The following is a 22,151-nucleotide window of genomic DNA, read 5'->3' on the forward strand; positions in this document are numbered from 1 at the left end:
AAATTAAAATTAGATCAATCCTAAGTATGTAAGAATTAAAAGGAAGAATAGGAGAAGAAAAAGAAACAAGAACGACAAGAGCAGAGGAAGAGTAGTCAAGAAGTATTATGAATTTTACTAAAGTGTGGCATGAGACAAAACTAGAAAGAAAGAAATTACTTTGTTAGTAGTATCTTTGTGGTATGGACAAATGTGTTTTGTTTTTATTCTAAACACTTGAAAAATATCTTCCTATTTTTAAAGCATGCATGAATTATTTCAATTTTATCTTTAATATTGAAAGAAAAGATGTTATATAATTTACTTTCTCAAATGTCTTAGGACTTAGGCAGGAATTCTCCTCAACCACACTGTATCACCAAGGGTCTTGGAGGTGATCCTTGACTGTGTTCTCGAACATGAACCAATAAGAGTAAGCATTCCTGCATCGTGTTTCTTTTACTGTCCTTACCACAATGATAAGTACTTACTAATTTAGTTATATACATAATAAATGCCTTTTTCTCTCTCACTTGTCAACTCCAAAAGGGCAGTCACCTTTTCTGTTTTATTCACCAATGTATAATCAATTGCCTAGCACAATGACACATTAGGTAGGAACTCAGTAAATACCTTGGAATGAATAAATATGTAAACCAAGAAAAGTTGTATCAGAGTTTGGAAGTACAATTGAAAATCTATAAATACACTGTTCTCCAAAGAGGCTGCACCAAATTGCATTCCCACCAACAGTGGAAGAGGGTTCCCCTTTCCCCACATCCTCTCCAACACATGTTGTTTCCTGTTTTGTTAATTTTGGCCATTCTAACTGGTGTAAGGTGGTATCTCAATGTGGTTTTAATTTGAATCTCCCTGAGGGCTAGTGATGATGTACATTTTTTCATGTGTCTGATAGCCATTTGTATGTCTTCACTGGAGAAGTGTCTGTTCATATCTTCTGCCCATTTTTTGATATGTTTGCCTGTTTCGCCTGTGTTGAGTTTGAGGAGTTCATTATATATCCTGGATATCAACCTTTTGTCTATACTGTCATTTGTAAATATCTTCTCCCATTCTGTGGGTTGCCTCTTTTTTTTTTTTTTTTTTTTTTTTTTTTTACTGTTTCCTTTGCTGTGCAGAAGCTTTTGATTTTGAAGCAGCCTCTTTGGAGAATAGCGTGGAGATTCCTCAAGAAATTAAAAATAGAACTTCCCTATGACCCTGCAATTGCACTCCTGAGTATTTATCCCAAAGATACAGATGTCGTGAAAAGAAGGGCCATCTGTACCCCAATGTTTATAGCAGCAATGGCCATGGTCGCCAAACTATGGCAAGAACAAAGATGCCCTTCAACGGACGAATGGATAAGGAAGATGTCGTCCATATACACTATGGAGTATTATGCCTCCATCAGAAAGGACGAATACCCAACTTTTGTAGCAACATGGACTGGAATGGAAGAGATTACGCTGAGTGAAATAAGTCAAGCAGAGAGAGTCAATGATCATATGGTTTCACTTATTTGTGGAGCATAACAAATATCATGGAGGACAAGGGGTGTTAGAGAGGAGAAAGGAGTTGTGGTAAATTGGAAGGGGAGGTGAATCATGAGAGACTATGGACTCTGAAAAACAACTGAGGGGTTTGAAGTGGCGATGGGGTGGGAGGTTGGGGTAACAGGTGGTGGGTATTATAGAGGGCACAGATTGCATGGAGAACTGGGTGTGGTGAAAAATAATACTGTTTTTCTGAAAATAAATAAGTTAATTTAATTTTTTAAAAAAGAAAAATAAAATCTATAAATACAAAATAAAATTTGATTTATTAGAGCAAATGATTGCAAATTTGTCATCACAAAATGGGCCATTACTTTCCAGATTTTTTTTTCTACTCTTTATTGTTTTTCACTAAGATTTGCTGTTCCCCAAACTGAAAAATAGCCGTATCATCTGAGAAAAGAATAATTGTTTTTGACGTAGTGTAAACACCAGAACCAACTCTAAGGTGAGGCAATTGATGCATCCAGAGCACACGATGTCAGGAGACATTCACACCTAGGTTTGCACAAGCCTCACCCATGAACTTTCATGACCCTGCAAGTGAGTGGCCCCTTCAATTTTGTACCCTAGGGGTCTCACTTGTCTCATTCTGGTATCTCTGTTAACGTATATATTATTTATTCTTTCTATAAACTTATCCTTAAAAGAGAAATTAGTGCACCTCCAGGCTATTTCAGCTAGCCAACAATAGGGTCATGAATGTCGTTCTTTCCATACAGATTTCTTTCCATCTCTTGACTGCCTGACAAACCCACATAACAAAACGTCCAGGTTGGTGACCACTATCTATTTCCTTTCCTCCAATCCCATACTGCTAATTGTGACCAAGTTTACTGGCTGCACTAAACATTTTGTTATCCAGCCCTAGCTGGTGTGTAAGGAGACTTGTTACTCTTTTCCTCTTCATCACTTTGTGCAGGCCAGAGATTACAAATGAGGCGTTGGGTCTCAGTGCATAGACACCTTTCTTTGCCTTCAACATACTTAATGTTAACTACTTCCCAACATTTAAAATTACCAATTTTATAGGAAAATCCAAATGTACAAAATCTCAAAAATGAAAAACACATTTTAGAAGATTTTCTTTTATTTTAGAGAAGGAGGGAGAGGATGTGCATGTGCATGAGTTGGAGGAGGGGCAGTAACAGAGGGAGAGGAACAGAAATCGAAACAGACCCCATGCTGAGCAGGCAGCCCCACATAAGTCTTGATCTCACAACCCTGAGATCATGACCTGAGCCAAAACCAAGAGTTTAATGCTTAATCAACTGAGCCACCCAGGTACCCCATAAAACACATTTTTTTTTTTTCGTAAAGAAAATCTGACAAGTGTCTTTTAACACATTGCTCCAGTCAGCTGGAGCTTTCTTAACATTCAACTGAAACAAATGCCTTTCTTAGAAGCTGCCAATGGGCTTACCAAAGATAAAATGTTTCTTCTCAGTTTTCAGTTATTTCAGATATCTGCATTTTCCAATGATACCTAGCCCTCATATATGAAAATTCTATTGACAGTGGGATGGGGAGATTCCCCCCTTTCTAGCAATGTAAGTCACTGCTCAACTCACTCCAGAAAACACAAGATCCCAAACATTTCCACATTATGTTTATAGACACAAACTCGTTAGGCTAAGAAATGTCCCTTTGGCATTCCAATCACCATAGCACTGGTATTGTTTTTAATTTATTTTTAATTTTTTTAGAAAAAATACTGTAGTGTCAATAACATACTATGTTATATTAGTTTCAGGTATACAATAGAGTCACTTGTTAATTCTGTACATTACTTGATGCTTACCATGATAAACATAGTTACCATCTGTCACCACACTGCATTGTTACAGTATTATTGAACATATTCCCAATGCTGTACTTTACATTTCTGTAACTTACTTATTTTGTAACTGAAAAAATTTTACCTCTTTATCCCCTTTATCTGTTTTTCCCATTCTCCTACCCATTTTCCCTTTGGCAATCACCAGTTTGTTCTCTGTATTTAAGAGTTTGGTTTTTGTTTGTTTTTCAGATTCCACATATAACTGAAATCGTATGGTACTATGATTTTTATAGTACTGTCACTCCTCTTAAACTTCACGTCTTGTCTTTTAAAATCTGTACCACAGGAGGATGGAGAAAGTACCAAACTTATATCCCATGTAATGTGTGTGTTTGCGTGCGTGTGTGTGTGTGTGTATAGTGTACAGGATAGAGAGGTAGATTCTGTGAACAAGAAAGTGCGAAAGTTGGGAGCTTTGGAGTTAAAAGCTGAAATTCCAGAAGTGGATCCCTGATTCAAATTTCAACATTGCACATTCCTACCTTGCTGGCCAGGAGTCACACCTATAATGTCTTTACCGAAGTATTCTGGCCAACAATTCTTGTTTTCTCCAGATCATGCTTTTACTGTGTTTTTCAATGTGGATGGGCTGACAGTTTTCTGAGTATTCAAAGTCTGATTCCTTTTTGCTTAACAACTATTTAACAATTCCTTGTTAAAATCATCTCTAAGCTCTTGCACTCTACTATGAACTGTAACAAAAATCCAGATTGCACCCCTGACATTTTTTTTTCTTAGAAATCTCCTCAGGTAATCATTCAAGCTCATCACAAATATGTTGTTTTCCAGAAAACACTAAGCACAATTCAGCCAAGTGCTTCACCTCTTTATAACAAAGATCACCTTTCCTCAAGTTTCTGATAACATTATTCATTCCCATCAGAGACCACATGAGCATCACCTTTAAAGTTTCATACCTCTACTGACAGTCTCTTCCAGTCAATGTAGACTTTTCTAACATGCACCTTGTAACTCTTCCAGCCTTTCCCCATCCCACTTCCACAAAGTCACTTTCATATTTGCAGGTATTTGTTACAGCAGCTCCCTACTTTTCAATGCTAAAATGTCCATTAGGTTGCTAGGATTGTGTTAATAGAATGCCAGCCACCAGACTGGGTGGCTTAAACAAAAGAAATTTATTTTTTCAGAATTCTGGAAGATGGAAGTTCCAAAATTAAGGTATCAGAAGGTTTGGTTTCTCCTGAAGCTTCTCTTCCTGGCTTGGAGACCGGGCCTTCTTGCTGTGTCCTCACATGGTCCTTCCCTATGCAGGTCCATCCTTGGTGTCTCTTCCCATTCTTATAAGGACACCTGACTTATTGATTAGGATTGGATTAGCATTTAATTATAGCTTAATTTAAGCTACTTAATTATGATTTAATTTAACCTAATTGTTTCTTTAAAGGATTTACTTTTTAAAAAAAGATTTTATTTATATATTTGACAAAGATCACATTTAGGAAGAGAAACAGGAAGCGAGAAACAGGCTACTTGCTGAGCAGAGAGCCAGATGCAGGACTCAATTCCAGGACACCAAGAAAAAAAAGTGTGTGTGTGAGTGTGTGTGTGTGTGTGTGTGCACGCGCACAGATATAGATATAGACATAGATACAGATACATATATATATAGAGAGAGATACAGATATAGATATAGTTATCACATCTTTTTTATCAGTTCATCTGTTGATGGACATCTAGGTTCTTCCCATAGTTTGGCTATTGTGGACTTTGCTGCTATAAGCATTTGGGTGCATGTGCCCCTCCAGATCACTACATTTCTATCATTAGGGTAAATATCCAGTAGTGGGATTGCTGGGTCATAGGGTAGCTCTACTTTCAATTTTTTGAGGAAACTCCATACTGTTTTCCAGAGTGGCTGCACTAGCTTGAATTCCTACCAATAGTTTAGGAGGATTCCCCTTTCTCTACATCTTCACCAAAACCTGTTGTTTCCTGACTGATTGATTTTAGCCATTCGACTGCTGTGAGGAGGTATCTGGTGGTATTGATTTGGATTTCCCTGGTCCTGAGTGATGTTGAGAACTTTTTCATGTGTCTGTTGGCCATTTGGAGGTCTTTTTTGCAGAAATGTCTGTTCATGTCCTCTGCCCATTTCTTGAACGGAACATCTGTTCTTTGGGTGTTGAGTTTAATAAGTTCTTTATAGATTTTGGAAACTAGCCCTTTATCTGATATGTAATTTGCAAATGTCTTTTCCCATTCTGTTGGTTGTCTTTTGGTTTTGTTGACTGCTTCCTTTGCTGTGCAAAAGTTTTGGATCTTGATGAAATCCCAATAGTTCATTTTTGCCCTTGCTTCCCTTGCCTTTGGCGATGTTTCTAGGAAGAAGCTCCTGTGGTTGAGGACAAACAGGTTGCTGCCTGTGTTCTCCTAAAGGATTTTGAGGGATTTTTGTCTCACATTGAGGTCTTTCATCAATTTTGAGTCTATTTTTGTGTGTGGTGTAAGGAAATGGTCCAGTTTCATTCTTCTGCATGTGGATGTCCAGTTTTCCAGCACCATTTATTGAAGAGACTGTCTTTTTTCTATTGGACATTCATTCCTGCTTTGTCAAAGATTAGTTGACCATAGACTTGAGAGTCCATTACTGGGCTTTCTACTCTCTTGCATTGATCTGTGTGTGTGTTTTTGTGCCCGTACCATACTATCTTGATGATTACAGCTTTGTAATAAAGCTTGAGGTCTGAACTGTGATGCCATCATCTTTGGTTTTCTTTTTCAACATTTCTCTGGCTATTTGGGGTCTCTTCTTATTCCACATAAATTTTAGGATTATTTGTTCCATTTCTTTGAAAAAAGTTGATGGTATTTTCATAGGGATTCCATTAAATGTGTAGGTTGCTCTATGTACCGTAGACATTTTCACAATATTTGTTCTTCCAAGCCATGAACATGGAACATTTTTACATTTCTTTGTGTCTTCCCCAGTTTCTTTCATGAGTACTGTATAAATACAGAGTACTCAGTATTTCTGGGTACAGATACTTTGTCTCTTTGGTTCAACTTATTCCTAGGTATCTTACGGTTTTTGATGCAATTGTAAGTGGGACCGACTCCTTAATTTCTCTTTCTTCCATCTTGTTGGTGTATAGAAATGGAACTGCTTTCTGTGCATTGCCTTTATACCCTAACATTTTACTGAATTCCTGTATGAGTTCTAGCAGCTTTAGAGTGAAGTCTTTTGGGTTTTCCACATAAATCATCATGTCATCTGCAAAGAGTAAGAGTTAGACTTCTTCTTTGCTGATTCAGATGCCTTTTATTTCTTTTTGTCTGATTGGTGAGCTATGACTTCCATGACATGATAAAGTAGAGGAAATGGACATGTGGAATATGTGTGCAGAGGAAGCAGAGAAGGCAAGTTAAGTTTCACATATACTTTGCTGCTTTCTTATATTTTTAATGCCACTGCATAAGAATTTTTGATCTTTTAACTGAAAAGCACAGGAAAGGTTTAGTGGTTGTGCTAGAAATAAAAATCTTTATTAGAGCAAAAAGGAAACCCTCCAGGCAGCTGCCCACTTTTGAGGTGCAGATCTCATGACAGGACTGACTTGAGTGGAGGAATGCGGGGAAAGAAAGGGTCAACTTCCACTCCTGTTGCATGAGACCTGAGACAACCAGCTCCTCCCTCGGCCCATGTCTGTGGAACTCAGACTGTTCATCTCTGAAAACCTAGAGTCTTCCCCTTCCCTTTGCATTACTTCCCAGTCCAGAGGACCTGATCCTGAAAGCTGACCTGCCTGTCACCCAAGTGAAATGATTCTGTGTGCTGACAGATCACCCCCTCAGCACAGAGCAGCAAACAGGCCCCAGTACCTTATGCATCTGACCCTTGGACATTCTAGGGCTCAAGGTCATCATCTTCCAGGGCCTGACAGGTACCCACACACCCACCCTGCTGAGCCCCTCTTCCATCCATCACTGTGACATCTGTGGATTCCTGCTAGTTCTATAGATTCTATCACTGCTCAATAGAGCAGCCAGCCTGGGCCTTGGAGGGGCTGGAGATTGCCCATTTCCAGGGGCTTCCATCAGCCATGAGGCCAACAAGAGAGCTTCCTCTTGGCTCCCCCATGAACACTCCTCTCTCCCAAGTCAGCTCATGTAGTGCCAGTTATTTCCTTCTGAATTGTGTGGACTTAGAATGTGTTTTATTGAATAACCATTACACTTAATGCTGGAAGTTTACTATTTTTTAAATGTAAAATCAATTAATTAACATAAGTTGTCTATATTAAGCAATATTAACTTCCAGTTGTTTTAAAAATATAAAATTTACATAAAATAAATTTACATAAAATAAAAAGCATTCCGATCCAAAAAAGCTCTTGGATTATTATGAAACAATTACCCTAGGGACTGCCACTGAGGTCATTCTTCCTCTCACAGAACCTTAGTGATGCAAAGTCATCATAGATTGCCTGTTAACCATCTGTCATTCTTTCAAGGCATTTCTTATCCTATGTTTGGTCATCCCTCTTCGAGGGGTCATGGGAAATATATAGCCTGAGTACTTGCATAATGACTTGAATGCCAAGACTTTTACTCTGTATAAATCAGGCTTTCTAGCTATAAAATCCATGGTTCACAGTGTCTTCCCTTCAGTGTCTTTCAATACATTACTCCATTTTCTTGTGGTACAAAATATGGCATTCAGAAATGTGGCTTACATTCTCATTTCCTTTCCTTTATATGTCATCTGCTCCTTTTTCCCTAGATGCCCACGGATTTCCTTTTTTCTTTACATTTTAATTAAATTTTGCATTTCAATTTTAATTTCATTTTTCTCTCAATGATTTTACTAAACTTTCCATTTGTCATTCTGAGTCAGTGCTCACGGTACTCTGTTAATAAACAGTTTGAAAGGATTTATTGTGTTTACAAAAAATTCTGTATTATGACTTTTAACGTTTTTGTGTCTTTGCTTTGGTTTTCCCAGAGGCATTCCAGATACTCATTTCCTGTCCATAACTTCACATTTTGGTATTTTCTCTCAAATCTTGTAGTCTCTTTTTTTAGTTTCTTTCTTAGCATTTTTCTCTTCTCACTTCCCATTCTCATACAGCACTGTCTGCTCCCTTTTTTACTACTTTCCATTTCACTTAGGAAGTAATGTTTTGATATGCTGCTGCTTCTTCCCTGAGGTCTGTACTTTCCTCACTGAGTTTTTCTAACTCTAATTTATGGTGTCATTCAATATCCTGTTTCATTTCCCTAATGCCTTTTTCTTCATTTTGGGGAAAAAAGCACATGAAAGTATATAAAGTTTGTCAGGAATTTATGCCTTCATTTTCTTCAGTGGAGCTATTCTGAAGGTACTCCCCTTTCCTCTTACAACCCTCTGCCTGGGAGTCCATGGCACTATTTTTCTGTCACTAAACTTGTTTTCTTGGATTTGTAGAAAGCAGTACGTCTTAAGCAGACCTCTAGCCTCACAGAGCTCTCTCTCTCCTATTATTGCTCTGAAATGCACAAATCCATGATGGCTTGGTTCTGGAGATTTTCTAGATGTATCCCCCTACCCCTCATTCATTGGGGTCTGCTCTCTCACTACTTCTACTGCAACAGTCCTTCGCCATTTTGGTTCTGTTCTTTAATGTAGTGAGCAGCCTATATAACTTAGAAGGGACAACTGCCTTCATCTTGCCCAAATCTACAGCCACTCTTTTACATGGTTATCTATTTTCAGATTCATTTAACATTAAAGTGATTGTCAAATATGTACATGTGTTTAAATTATTTGATTTTAGAATTTCTTCTAGGCTTATTTTTAATAAGTAATTTATTCTTATACATATTAATTTTTAGGTTTTTTAAAATTTATTCTAGTTGTGGATTTTCTTTGTTTTTTTTTTTTTTATTTCTTCTCAGCATAACAGTATTCATTGTTTTTGTACCACACCCAGTACTCCATGTAATCTATGCCCTAATACCCACCACCTGGCGGCTCCCGGGGCAGCCACGTGCAACAGCCCGTTCGGGGGCGACCCGCACAACAGGACAGTGGCCAGGGAACAGATGGGGCCAATTCACTCCGCGTTTCTCCATGGAGATCTACCATTTCCCTGCAGATACTGTGTCTAAGAATGCAACTGGCCTTGTCCCAGGGGAAATCCCACACCCACCACTGGTCCTCGCTGGGGCTCTCAGCAGTGGGCCCAAAGGGTGTCCTATCCAAGGGGGAATGAGGTCGTCTTCAGGGACTGAGCATCACTGGGGGCACCTGGGCCCCAACCATGCAGGAACAAAGGGTGCTCTGTGCATTGCAAGGTGGCCAAAGAGAACCGCAAACTTCAACAGGTGTGACAGGACAATCACCGCCCATTTCACTGGCCATCTGTCCATGCAAGAGGGCCTTGTTAGATTCGGAAGGTTTGGGCCAATAGACAACTCAAGGGAGTTCAGTGCCTGGGAATGGAAACAGAGCCAAATCAGGGTTTCAGGGTTCTTCGGCAGCCAACAAGACTTTCTTTCATGAGAAACACCTATGGGAACAGAATCTGATTTTCCGACATCTCTTTTTCTCACTCACACACCCGGGATCCACAGGAGTACCTTTCGCTGCTCTCCAAGGACGCTCAACGGGCTTTTCCAGGGTAATTGCACCAGTCTGCATTCCACGAATTGCATACAAAGTCTCCAATTTTCTGCCTCCTTCCAACATGGGTCCTGGGTTTGAATTACTGGTTTGGGTCCTCACCGCCCTAACTGACTATGCCATAGCTCAGCATCCTTTGGATTCGCATTGCTCTCACGATGCCTTATGTTGAGCATCTTTTCGGACTCGGACTGGCCGAGTCATCCATTCCCTTTGCAGCACAGACTATTCCAGTCTTTTTCTCGATTCTTTCATTTGGTGAAATCCCGGTCTTCTTTTGTTTGGTTGGTTTTCTTTCTTGTTTTTCCTTTTTGCCAGTGAACACACCTTTTCTGAAATAAGGATTGCCAACGGTGTCCCCAATCTGTGGGCCGCCTTTTCACTCTGTTCGCTGTTTCAGAAGAGGATGCTTTTTCTGGGCAGTCCTCCTGTCAAGCATCGTGATGCTAAGATGAGCGCATTTCTGGGGGCATTTCTCTTCCGCATTTCTCTTCTGCCTCTTTGTATGCCAGCATCCTCCTGTTGGCTCAGGGGAGTCATCCAAGGTATTGGAAGGTCAGCCTCTAGCGACCCACCACCGACTTCTTCATATTCAGAAACGTCGTGGCTCGTTGTGCTCCTTTGTGGTTCCCTTATCTACTGTAGCAGCTCCTCTGTCCCAAGAACATCACACTGTATGCTTTTGGTCAGTGCTGCACAGAATCTGTTCCCCATTTATTCTAGGAACTGGGGCTTCACCTTAATCTCTTCGGGTCCAAAGACCTCTAGCGGCACCTCGTGGGTGTGTGTGAGCCCGGGAACGTCTTCCCTTGATCAACGTCCCGGTCAGGCCAGCCACTGATGCCCGAGCAATACGCAGGAGAGTAGGCCTTGTCTCTCGCTCCTGGTTGGTGTCTAGTGCTGAGTGATCCAGGAAAGAGTCTAGTATCCATCACACACAGTCATTTATTATCTCAGCACAGTACACAGAAATCAAGGGAACGAAAACGTCCAGTTGCTCACTCCCACTAGCCACATGTCAAGAGTCCCATAACGACTGGAGTTTCCAATGGTTGAACTGGGAGGGGACAGCGGTCATGGGCATGCAGAACTGACACTGAGGTGGCTGCTGCAGCATCCTGGTCTCATTAGAAGGTGTGAAACTCCAATCCCTGTCTCCTCCAAGGGCTCCGGCTCCACCAGCCCCGTGAACCTCTGACAGCACAGCAAAAGGGTCAGGCAGATGCTGCATGGCCCAGAGACATCTCAACGCACTTGGGATGAAGGAGTGAGGCGGTTTCTCTCCTAACAGCATTGCTCCTCTTTCAGTTCTTACAGATCTACTGGTAGACAGCATCGAGGACTACTCCACCAGTGAGGACGAAGTCTCTTCAGGTAGGGAACGGCACCGAGGAGGGGAACACTGGGACAGGGCTCCCGGGAACATGGGGTTGCCCCTGCTGCTACGGAGAATGAGGAAGGTGGGTCAAAAACCACCAAGGAAAGGGATGCTCTGGCACAGGCATCACTTCCTCATGTCACGGTTTCGGCATGAAAAGAACAGACGAGGTGTCCACGTGCCTTTAGGGTAGGCTGGGTTTGTCATCACCACTCGACTCCTTGCACGGTTCCTTGAAGGATCTTTCCCATCAAAGCTGCTCGTGCCTCCCGTGGCCACTGCCACATGTCAAAGCTTGGCCTCTTTGCTCGTGGCCTCTCAGGAATGGTGCACAAGAGATTCTGCATCTTGCTTGGCATGGGCCCAGGCCTGGTCATGCTCAGGACTTGGCGGCCCCAACCGCACTATCCTGGGCAAGAGAGCCGCGACACTACCTTCTGGTCTGAGCCAGGAGGTGGAAGACAGGTCTAAATTCTCTCCACATAACCTCCACTACCAAACCTTCCCGGTTCTCTCCGAGCTGCTGTACCCTCAAGGGGACGCCCAGAGCTGCAGAAGGGAAAGCGTACTTCCCCTGAGTTCACTACACACAGATGCCCATAAATCATAGCTTCTGCCAGCCTTCAAACCCCAGCCGAGTCTGACCTGTGGACGTGTTCCCAAGGGCGGGACGCCCCCATGCAGCTGCCCTAGAGAATCCTTGTCGCGGGCCACAGTCCCCCGGGCCTGTGTGAAGGGGCTGCTGGACCTGCTTCACACACTTGCTGCCTGACCCTGCAATGCTAAAGTCAGCAGATGGCTTGTGCCCGGACGACACTAGTCGGGAACAGACAGTGGTGGGGTGGCCTCATCTCCCACTTCAGGCACGTGAGAAATGAGCAAGTAAGACAGGCCCCTGGGCTCACAGGACCAGGACAGCTCACCCCTCCCAGCGCTACATCCCTGTGGGCACAGAGACGGGCCCGGTCTCCAGCTGAGTCCTGTCCACCGGCCACTCCCATACGATCTGACCAACACCTCCAGTCCCCCGAGCCTCCAAGACGCCTCGTGGGAGGTAGTGGGTCCCCTCATGGCACCATTTTGCTTTGTGAGTTTCATACTCTAGAGACTCACCTCGATCCCTCAGTCGGCAGGGGAGACCCACCAGGGAAAGGCCACCCTGCCTACTCCCACCTCGCCCAACACCTGCCCACAGCCCGTGGAATGTGCAAACTCACTTCCCGTGGGAGTCGGGAGCACGTCGTCTCTGCCACACCACCTGCAACACTCGTGTGGGCAAAGGCCTCCCCCACAGAGAAGGGCACGTCCAGGGCTCTCAGAGAGGCTGGGGAAGGGACAGCCCAGCAGGAGGAAGACCCCGCTGTCATGGAGGAAGTCAGTCAGGGAAGGGGCCTGAGGGGCCCTGGCAGTGTAGCCTTCATTCAGCCCCAGGGGGCCCACGGGAAATTCCCCTCTCTTCAGGTCACGCATGGGTCCTGCAGGGAAACCTCCACCTCAACACCTCAGAAGACACGCCCCGCAAAACCCCACAGGCCTCTGGTAAGACCTGGCCCAGGCCACACACCACACGCCACTCGCTATCTCACACCACTTCACCCGTTGTCTCCACAGCTGCGACACAGGACAGTGTGCCCACGACCCCAGGGCACCAGAGGCTCCTGGGGTGCTCCGACAAAGGGAGCCAGGATGGCCCTGGGGCCCCCCTTGCGGCTCCGATTTGGGCCCGGAGGAGGAGTCGGCGTGAACACACAGGGATATACGCCTGCAAGAATGGCTCTCTTACGCCTGACCTCCGTAGGCCAAAGAGACTTCTGGGAAGCCCACCAGAGGACAGCACTGGAGCCCCGAGGATGAGACAAGAGGACCCTCTGAGTCAACCGCCACACCCAGAGGTGGCTGCCTGGGCCCTGCCGATGATGGGAGGACAAGGCAACCATCTGGGCCCACAACAGTCCGTTGTCTGGTGAGACTGGGCCCACCTGGGACTGGGCGGGACAGCAGCCTTCCCGTCTCCCCTGTCTGCTGCAGGGGCTGCTCCTCCTCCTGCTGTCCCCTACAGTCCCCAAAAGCCTGCACAGCATGACACATGCAGGACCAAGCGGCACTGCCAGGGCCCCTTGACCACCCTGGGATCCACTCGAGGGGCAGCAGCCCTACCCCTGCTGGATTCCCCGAGGGTGCCGCCCCCAAACTGCCCCTGTTGCTTCCACGCACAGGACCATGACCAATGCTGGGCTCAACACTGGCAGCGGCCCCACAAAACGGGCCCCACTCAGTCTGTGTGTTTGGCAGCAGCAAGAGGTGTAGCGACGAGAGGCTGTCCCTCATCTCAGCTCTGACTCGGGAGCACCCAGACACCACGCCAGAGGAACTGGGACCCCAAGGACCATGCTGCACCCCAGGGAAACCTTGGACCTCAAGAACGGCAATGCTAGACATCTAGGACACAACGAAATGGGACCCAACATTCCTTCAGAAGCACGTGAAAGCATGGCACATTGGACTCTGCCTGAGCCCTCCAAGTCAAAAGGTCTCAGGAAGCATTTCCTCTCCCATGGCAACCCTCAGCGTCTCCTGATGTTCCATGAGAACCTCTTTGCCTTAGAACGGGGCCATCACTGGAAACATGGCTGATCAGACCAAGGCTTGGATGGGACTGTCCTATGGAGACAGCTAGGCCGAGACCCAGATGGGACCAAAGGGCTTTAAGGGACTGAGGCTGACTTTCGGGAAGCCGGCGGCCAGCAAGCCCTTTGGGAATGCTGGCCTGACCCCTTGGCCTCCAGACTACCCACCGCCTCACCAGGAGCAGAAAGACTGTCACTTCCTGGCAGGAGTGGGAACCCAAGGACCTATCAGGCACCTCAGGAAAAGGAACCTGTCCAAATCCACAGGTATCGCAGGCAAGTCCAATGGCCAGCCCTTCCCTTGGCTTCTGGCCTCGAGAGACAACGAACGGGTAGAGATTCCTCGGAAAAGTCCCGGCGACGCAGATTCTAAGCAACCACTCCAGATCGATCACAAAGCTTGCTGAGCTTAAGTCAATAAGGGGGCCCCGTGGGTTAAAGCAGGGCTTGCTTTCCAAAGAACATGAGCCCTGAGTTGGCCATCTCTGGAAAGGAGTGCTCTTTTGAAGAGAAAAAGTCGGTTTCAAGAACCCACCTTTGTGAACGTTCATGTCTAACTCTGGTGGCCTTTCCAAATGTGTCGTTTACATAAGCTAGACATCTTGAAATCACCTTCAGAAACATGGCCCCATTAGCTCGTGAGAGGGCAGTCCCCTTGCTCCTTATTCTGCGGGCATAACACCGAGACCCCACGGGCTCAGGGCTCATTCAGCAACTGGACCATGCAACTGATTAGCCCACGACTGTGGAACTCAACGAGCACCTTGACCAGCTGGATGGGGCTGGGATGAGGAACTCTTTCCCGTCAAAGCCAGAGAACACACACCACTCCACAGGGTTCTCTGGGGACTTATGGGGACAATGAAGGACCCCGCGCTCTACCTGGAGTGGAGGGTGCACTTGGGGTGCCCTTAGCTCCCGGACAAGTTTTCTCCCACTCACCAGCAACTCCTACTAATGAGGATCTTCCGGCGGGATCTCCAATCAAAAGGGCTTCTTGCAATGGTTTCTTCCCTCCCAGTCCCACTGATCCAAGAAGCCACCCCTATTCAGGTACACTGGCAAACAAAGGCTTTAGCTAAGCATCCAACTGCCCTCCTGGGAAAAGGAACCTCCCAATTCATACAGGGATAACCCCTGACTGTAAGGACCTGGCATCAGCTCCAGAGCGTCCCAGAGAACAAAGGCACCAAACCATGACAGCAGGCCCATGATGTTACCAAGTACCACCTTATGCTTCCAGATACACCTGAACTAACACCCGAAACCAGCCCACCTGGAAACCCAGTGACCCTTGGGCCTGGACCCAACCGCTCTACGCCCATGGCTCCTAACTCTGGAAAGGCTCTGAAATCCACTAGACTGAAGATGCCCCTATGAAAATGAGGAGGACAGGTGCTTTAGCAACGGCAATAGTTTCAGGGAAAGACGGTAAGAAGAACCAGGTGTGCTGTCATCAGTCGAACTCGGACTGCTGAGGCCAAAGCCTGTCAGCAAACATGTCTGCCCCCAAAGCAGAGATCCTAGTGCCCACCTGTTGGTTCTCATTGGCAACAAATCACACAAGCATTTATCCGGACTCCAACAGGCCTTCCTTGTCCTCGTCACCCATGAAGCAATTGACAGAAACGGCTCTTCTTCCCAAGCCAGAACCCGCCAACCTGAAATGGGCCTGAAATGCTAGCACGTTCCAAGAATAGCCCTCCCAACCCAAGGAGCCCTTGAAAGCCTGACTGCGGTTCAAGGAGACTCGGGATTCGATAAGGGACCCTAGCTGGGACGCAGTGGCCATGAAGTTCTAACCTGGGCCCATGGCTTCCCCAAGCTCCAGAGGCCACCAGACATTTGGGCTGGGCCAAATGCATGGGCGCATCATGAAAACCATCACCGACCCAGCCGACCTTCCCCATTTTAAGCAACGGTGCACGGGTGTTCTGTTCCACTGACGTGGCCACCTGGCATCCATCGTTGCCCCTCTTTGGGAATGGAGGATGTCATGGGGCATGGGCAAGTCCTTACTGAGTACACAGTCAAGGCCCACCGTGTCACCCCAAACAGGATTTCTCAGTGAAATACGGGAATGATCCCAACGCACAAGGCAGTTCTACAGAACACAAAGGCTTCAGAGGTGGTAACTGCTGCACAAGGTGGAGCCTGTGCCCATCGAAAGACACAATGCTGTGCATACATTTCCCATGATCTCAAAGAGAACTCTGGGTTCCTACCAGACACCACTGCTCAAATCCCCACTTCCAAGGATCCCTCTCCTTAAGGACTGGCTCAACTCTTGGCCTGGGGGAGGGTTCTCACCCACTATCAGAGGACTCTTCATGGGGATTCTCCTTCTCTTTCTTCTTCTAACCCCGTTGTGTTGTTTCCCAGCCCCCGCCCCATCTCTGCAGGTGGTGCCAGGAACCCTTCTCTGCAGTAAGTTCCAGAGGACAGATGGTCCTTTCCGCTCAGGATGATCCAGTCACAAGTTCTCCCCTGCGCTCAGTGGCCTCTTCCTTTGACAACTCTGACAACAGAGGTCTCCCCCAGCTGGGCCTCCCCGACCTGACCAGCAACGACCCACGTGGAGGGACAGCTCTGCACCCCTATTCAGCAGGAAGAAGCTACAGAAGATGAGACTGTCTTCCTTCAACAACCTTAACCACGCAAGGCTCCGCACTGGTCAGGGGCACACGAGGAGGGAGGAGAAGGCTAGCTGAGCACCAAGCAGGAGCTGGCACGCCACACCGCCCCCCAACCTGTGATACGGGGGACATCCCTCAGGCGCTCTGACTCGTGATTCTGCAGGAAGAGGCTCACTTCACGAGAGGCTAGCGACCTGCCAGAGGTCCAGATCTCCATTTCCTGAAGCCCTGACATCTCCCTCCTCTCCACGACACTGAGGGAGGCTGAGGCCGAAGGAAATGTCCATAGAACAGAGTTTCTTTTCAAACCTGCAGTCCCTTGGGAAGGGCCTGGGAGAGGAGAAAGGTAACATTCCTCCAGGAAGCTCTGCACCATCTTTCAATTCATGCCTTCCTAGCAGGAAAAACCACCTTCCCTTCACAAGAGCAAAGCCTCCCATATCCTGAGTGTCCTCTGTCCTCCTGCCACGTTCTTGCAAAACCTCCCTTTTGCCTGACCACCCCCAATGCCATCCCAGAGAGTCAGCCTCCCGTCACAACCCCAGCAAGCAGCCCTTTCTACCCAAGGGTCATATCCCTGTGCTTTAATAAAAATCACCTCCTGCCAGCAAAGCCGTCTCAAGACTTCTTTCTTGACCATTGGCCTTAAATGCTAACCTCTTTCCTACATCAGCCCTGTCTCTTGTAGGGCTCCTGTGGAAACAACCCTGCAACACGGGCCCATTTCTGTCAACTCTTCCGACTCCATCCACCTCACCCACTGCACATTCTGTGTCCTCCGAGGACAGGACCCTTCTGTGGTTCTTGCACTCAAACCCTCACATGGCCCCTCTCTCAGTCCTTGACGTGGTTGACGTTGCCCTTCTGAAACTCTCCAGCCTCCCATCCTCACTTTCTTTGTCTCGTAGGTTTATCTGGTCCATAGGTTCTCATCACCAACACCCTATAACCGGTTTCTGCTCCTGAGTAAAGGACTCCATTCCTTTCCTTTCTCATCAAGCTCAAATCTTACTCTCAGATGTTTGTCTCACAACTTTCAAAATTCTTCTTTCTCCTAATGCCTCTCTACCAGTTTCTCTTCTTCCTTTTTCAAGCCCACCTGCCTGCCCTCCCTCCCTTCCTTCCGTCCTTCCTTCTTTCCCTGCATGATCTTTTCATTCTTTGTATTCCTTCCTCCCTCCCCCTCTTTCCTTTTCTCCTTCTGTTCTGTTAGTCCCCACACAGCACTTCAGTACTTTTTCACCTAGTGTTCCGGGACTCGTTCTGTGCATACAAGACCCAGGAGCTCACGGCAATTCGTTCCCTATTATAAAGGATGAAGGGAGACCCACACGGGGGCATCTCAAAGGTCGGCTTCTCTGCAAGTCAACGGGAAGCTTCAGGGTCATGAACCCTGGCCTTCCACACTAGAGCTGGACACGGGCTACGCTAAGCATTCCCCACAATCCCCTGTCATCCAAGACCCTGAGCATATGGGCTGTCCCACCAGAAACCTGAAGAGTTTCATTTCTCAGCTGAAATGGGCCTCAAGTCAAGCCGCCGCCCGAGTGTCTGGAAAAGTCACTGGCTTCAGCACGACTCACGGGTATATAGTCTTTGAAACGGAAACATCAGAAATTTAATCAGCAGTTGACGTGGGGGTGAGGCTACCATGTAAAAAGATCTATCTGAATTCCGGAGAGAAACACGGCACCCGACTACAAGTGGCTTGCAGGGGTATTCGCAGTGACCATTCCTGAAGGAAGGGGCTGGAACGTGTGCTTTGAGTCAGGAAGGGAGGAACATGAGTGTGCAATCCTGCCACAGCCCCTCGTGTTCTGGCCACTAGCAGAGGGTTCACACTGCACAGGAACCCGGGCAATGCTGGAGCACAGCACGGAGAGGTCTCACGTGCCTTACCTCACTCCGGTTGTGTTGTGTCCTGGGAAGTCAAGCCTCATATTTGCTGACAATGTGGAAGAACCTTCAGCCATGTGTCCCTGGTGCCAGGGACATCAGAGCTCGTTCATCCTGGATCGCAGCACACCCATCTCCCCAGTGTGGGAGAGCCTTTAGTTGGGGCTCTAACCTTGGGAGACACCAGAGAACTCACTCTCCAAGGAAAGGAGACAGGACACACATGGGGGGAACAACTCCAGGGCAGTGCTCACATCTGTACACAGTAAGACCACTGGAGACCCACCTCAGGGATGGAACGAAGGTGGGAGACCCTTGCTTCAGAGAGCTCTGCTCTTCTTCATGCCCAGGACCTCACACGGGGTAGAAGCCATGTGCTGGGATTGCTGCACAAGAGCTCACAGCTACATGCATCCCTTCAAGGCCATGGGCACGTTCCCACAGAATGAAACCAGTTGAATGTCATCTTCAGGGGAAAGCATTTAGGCCAGCCACACCCTTAGCCAGCATCCGAGGATCCACACCGGCGGCAACCCCGACAAATGCAGTCAACGTGGAAGAGCCGTTAGACACAGCTCTCACATTTGGAGACACCAGACAACTCAGAGCAGAGAAACCTGTGTCTGTCATCACTGGGGCCCCGCCTGTACCCAGAGCGCCCACCTTGCTCACCACCACAGAAATCACACAGTACAAACCCTTGTCTCCGGAGTGGCACTGAGGCAGAGCCTTCAGCCAGAAGTGGGCCCTTTCCCAACACCAGAGAACTCACACGGGGAGAGCCACTAGTGTTGTATCCTGGTGGGAGAAGCTTCAGGTGGGGCTCAGGCCTGAGGCTCCCGCTACCATCTCAGAGTGTGCTTCATCCCTCACACGGGAGCGAAGGTGCGGGTACCACTGGGAACCCCTCCATCATCGCTATGGCTGAATGCGAGGACATCCCATATGGGAATCCCATTCCTCAGGGAGCCAACACAGGATGGACCTGGGAGGATTTGCACACAAGAAAATCCTCCCAGTCTGATGAGCAAAGGAATGGGCTCAGCTATCCCTTCTTCCCTAGCCAGCAACGACACCCTCACACCGAGGAATCACTGATCCCAAAGCAACGAGGGGAAATTCTTCCCCGGACACTCCCATCAGAGAATCACTGGGCAACTACCTCCCAAGGAATTCCTCAGGTTGACTCTGAGATACAAACTCAGACACTGCCAACACATACAGCAGGGCCCCGTTCTGAGGGATGCGGAATGCGCTATTCCAGTAACCAATAGCTAGAAATAGAGCACATCTGCTCTGATCCAGGAGTACTTGCATAAAGGACAGTCTCACCGAACAGGCGGGTCTCACAACACTGCACACTGTGCCAAGTAAGAACGGGGGACGTTTCCTTTACGACCTCTCACAACTGACACAGGTACTGTCTCTTGCTAGCAAGTGGGGTCACAGGAAATACACTGCCTGGGATCCATGAGACATCAAGTCGAGGGTGAACTCAGAATCTCAGAACACAAGGCGATCGATGGATGTTCACGAAAACATGAACGTATCCATGTAGGTAGATCGCAAGGATGAATGGCCACAAGATTCAACAAACACATGGTAGATCACATGGTTTGTGATCTACCTCTCATGCGTCTTTAATTCTACTAATATTGTCCTCACAGAGCGCAAAGGATTTAAAAAATAATTGCATGCTTAGAAATATATCTACTTCACTTATTGGAGATCGACAGAGCTAGCGAGGGAGCAAGAACAGCCGGGGTCCGGCAGCGGAGAAGAGAAAGAAAGGTGCCCAATACAGGGCTTGATCCCCCAGGATCCAGGGATCCTGACCTCAGCCAAGGGCAGATGCTTACCCAACTGCGCCACCCGGGGGCTGGCAAATTAATTTCATCTTCTACAAAGGTGTTCTTTGGAAGACCTGTTGGGACCAGGGCAGGCAAACCTCAACACATCAGCATCAGGCAGTGAGGGCTTCCTCCCCGTCTATGAGAACGTGGGAGCCAAACGCTTTTCTCCAACACAAAGAACAGCTACATATCTCTGGGCCTGAGAGGGTGTACGATCACTGCAGACGTGGAAATGCTCCCCAATTCGGAAGATTTTAGAACAGGAGGGGGTTATTACACTCCCTTCCAGAAAGACAAAGCCTGTCCAGGAATGCCTGTGAGGTACTTTCAGTTAAGGGACCAATGTTTTGCTTTGGCTCAGGTTATGATGTCAGGGTTATGGGATTGAGTCCTGGGTCAGGCTATGGAAGGCATGGGGAGCGTACTGAAGGGTTCTCTCATCCTCTGCATCTCCCACTCCGCCCACAAAAAGAAACATAGAGATAGAAATAGAGATAGAGAGAATGTGTGCGGAAGTCCACTCAGACATCCATTTGTAAAGATGCCCGGGATTCTTTGCTCTAGATGTATGGCCCAATAAAGCAACTGTGGGCAGAAAGTCGATCATCAAGAGAATGTCTATACAAGGTCAGGCTGCAATAACTCAGGATTCTGCTACCAGAGGCAACCTGGAGTTCAGAAGTTTTGTGTGGGGCAGGGACTAGCAGAACCTTCTCCATATGTGCCACTAAGTCATCTTCCCCAAGCAGCAAACTCTAAACATTCTGGTTAAGGGTACATCTCCAAGTTAATCGACAAGAAGAGGATATTTTTCCCTCCAGAAGAAAGACAGAAGCCGGCAAAAAAGATACCCAAGTCAAAGCCTGAACCTCAACCCTGGCGGGAGGTTCAGAACCATGACAACTTACGACTGTGATATACATCCACCAGGGAGATGACAGAGGTCACATTCCTGTGTATTTTGCACTTGAATCTGCACTGAAGAGAGAGAGGCCAGACGCGCTGGATGCTGCCAACGAGGTCAAGTCACCTTTAGTTGAGGTTCAAAGCACCACCTGTAAAAACAGGGAGAGCATTTAGTTGAGGTCTCAGGAACCGCACTTGGGAAGACACAATGTCACACAAAACTGAAAGCATGCCCCTCCCTTCCAGCATAGAGCACAAGCTCAAAGAGGCCAAAACCACAGAATCCCGAAATTTAAAGATTTATCATTGCTGCTGGCAGACCTTCAGATGATACATGCACGGTCAACTGGCTACCGGGAGTTCCATGATATCTTTGCCAGACCCAAGCAGGAGGACGTGGGCCAGGAAATGGCCCAGAGGTCAATCACCATGTGCAACTAGTGACAGGAGTCTAAATAAAGTTTCTGCTGCTCCCAGAACCCAAACAGAAGATCTGCATAAACCCTATTTCAACTGCATTTTGCATGACCATCCTAGGGTTGCTTACTTCTCCTTGAATCTCCATTCACCTTTGACATGCATTCTCATTCCTCTACCCTGTAACTTCAATGACACGGAACTCCCACTGTAGATATGCATATACTCTACCTCCTCAATGTCTTTTCTACTCTATGTGAGTGACTCTGTTAGTCTTGCTTCCTTTCTTTCTTCACAACTCTCTTTGGCTGAAATGAGCCTCTGGTCTTTCTTTTCTAAGACATGCCTCTCATGGACCCTGGAACTCAAAAAAAGAAATAAAAGAACCAACAACTAATCACCACCCAATATGAATGTAACCTATACCTTGGAGATCGAAGT

The 22,151-nt window shown here is 46.9% G+C and overlaps 1 long non-coding RNA gene across 1 annotated transcript in view; it reads right to left on the minus strand.

Moving 5' to 3' along the window:
* LOC309859933 overlaps window positions 1–21,419 on the minus strand; it is a 50,111-nt gene extending 28,692 nt beyond the window's left edge. Inside the window, exon 1 of the long non-coding RNA XR_014309041.1 lies at window positions 21,296–21,419. This is a non-coding gene — a long non-coding RNA (uncharacterized lncRNA). The remainder of the gene's footprint in view (window positions 1–21,295) is intronic.
* Window positions 21,420–22,151: the final 732 nt, after the last annotated feature.

Source organism: Mustela nivalis (genome assembly GCF_964662115.1).
Source record: "Mustela nivalis genome assembly, chromosome: 2".
Taxonomy (NCBI): Eukaryota; Metazoa; Chordata; class Mammalia; order Carnivora; family Mustelidae; genus Mustela; species Mustela nivalis.